Source organism: Gracilinanus agilis, chromosome 2 (assembly GCF_016433145.1).
Source record: "Gracilinanus agilis isolate LMUSP501 chromosome 2, AgileGrace, whole genome shotgun sequence".
In the NCBI taxonomy this organism is placed as follows: domain Eukaryota; kingdom Metazoa; phylum Chordata; class Mammalia; order Didelphimorphia; family Didelphidae; genus Gracilinanus; species Gracilinanus agilis.
In genome coordinates this window covers 196,411,131-196,412,716 of record NC_058131.1, presented here as the reverse complement: position 1 = coordinate 196,412,716, position 1,586 = coordinate 196,411,131, and positions in this window count along the sequence as shown.

Sequence of the window (1,586 nt, the reverse complement as noted above, 5' to 3'; positions counted from 1 at the left end):
CCTGGAAGACTATATATAATCTTAGGATAAAGGCTGCAGATTGATGAAAGAATAATGTAAAGAAATATATAGATATAAATCGGTTTACAGGGAAAATATCAGATGTAATCCTGAAGAAGAAAGCCAAACAATGAGGGAGGCAAACTTAGTTCCCTCAGCCTCTCTCATACCTAACTGTGCAAGGTATGAGCAGCACTTGTTTGTTTCATCACCTCTTTCCTTGACCTGTTCTTTTCCTAGCCTCACTAGACAATTTCAGAAAATTACTTTGCTTTATGTGGCCTGAAAACTGCTGTAATTTGCTCCTCTAAGGGCAAGAAACTTCTATAAAGACTTCTTCAACCATGTGAAAGTAATTTGTTCATTTATATTTTTTTACTTTCTAATTTCAGGTCAGTACATACATATTGCAATCCATATTACCACCCAAAAGGTTAAATTTCTTAAAATTATAATTGCTTTTTCATTTCTTCCACAACATAAAAAATAGGAACCAGACCTATATCTCAATATATTTCCATATATATGTGTTTATTTTTAAAACAACTAAATTTTGTGAGTCTCCAAATGAATTAAGTATAATCCCTTCAAAGTGATATTATACATACCCCATAAATTTGTTAAAACATTGAAAAAAAATCTACTAGCACACTCCAAATTTCTTTGGGTATGGTTATTTTAACCATGTATTATGGCAAATTATTGCTCCTTTTGACCCCAAATGTTGTGTATTTCATTATCCATAAATGTGTATATTTGGAGTTTTAGGTGATGTTGAAAACAAAATAATTTATCCCAAACTGACAAATAACACGGTCTAAATGATATGGATAAAATATGGCAAAGTGTTATTCTTCATTTATTATAAAACTAAAATTTGATGGAGATGTTAGTCAAAGGATAAATAAACTGACTTTTCTTTGAAACAAAGTTCTGATATGTTTTATGTAGCATGTCCAAAAAGCTTTAATGGCTTAAAATTTGTACTAACACTTTTGGAGCACCATATATAAAGGTCAAGAGATTAATCAGATCCTAAAAATTAATTATGTACTCTACATTATTTTTTCACCTTAAAGTATGTATTTGTATATAATTCACATTACAAATTCCTAAGGCCAGAGGTTGCATTTATTTTAAAAAAACCGCCCAAATTTTAAAAGATAGTAAAGATGAACAAAAAGAATATTTGTTTTTCATTAAGTTATACTCATCAAAGACTGCTGCAGTTTAAACTTTCACAATGACCTCAGGTATTTTCTACTACTCCAGGACCTAAAGGTAAATGTTTTCATTTACCTGTTAAAGATCCCAATTAGACATAAATGAAGCAATCTCATAGTCAGATTTACTAAATATTCTTAATAAATGATTGCATTATGGAAGTTTCTTAGTTTTGCCATGCAAATTTTAGTTTGTTCCACAATCTAATTCATTCATTTTTTTAAATGAGAAACAAATTAGGTCTGACTAGTTTGAAAATTAAATGAAATAATCAATTTTTGCTTCAAAAATATTGAATAATTTTAATTTTCAAAATTAGAACATGTGAACATTAAATAAATTGAAAAAACAAAGGCTCCAAC